Here is a 314-nt window from a genome sequence, read left to right as displayed (position 1 = left end):
CTCCTCGGGGGGCGCGGCGGGGGAACCCCGCTTCCTGCTGCCGATTTCTCTCTCCTCTGGGCGTGGGGGGGTGCCCGCCTTCTGCCCGGTGCAGATCTCCCTTTTCTCTCCTCGCTTTTTAATTACCCTTCTGAATTTGAATGGATTATTCTTTGGAAGATATGACAGGGTTTAAAGCTCTCATTACATATCAATAGACGGAACCTTTGCATGGAGGTTGTCCTCATTCTTCAGCGTGTGAGCAATAGCTGCTGCTCCCCAGCTCTGGCTTTTCCGTGGACACACACGCATACACAGACTGGTTGTCTTTAAAT

The sequence above is a fragment of the Charadrius vociferus genome, unplaced genomic scaffold (genome assembly GCF_000708025.1).
Source record: "Charadrius vociferus isolate BGI_N301 unplaced genomic scaffold, ASM70802v2 scaffold14, whole genome shotgun sequence".
Taxonomy (NCBI): domain Eukaryota; kingdom Metazoa; phylum Chordata; class Aves; order Charadriiformes; family Charadriidae; genus Charadrius; species Charadrius vociferus.
The sequence above is the reverse complement of the archived record's forward strand: the minus strand, read 5'-3'. Positions refer to the sequence as shown.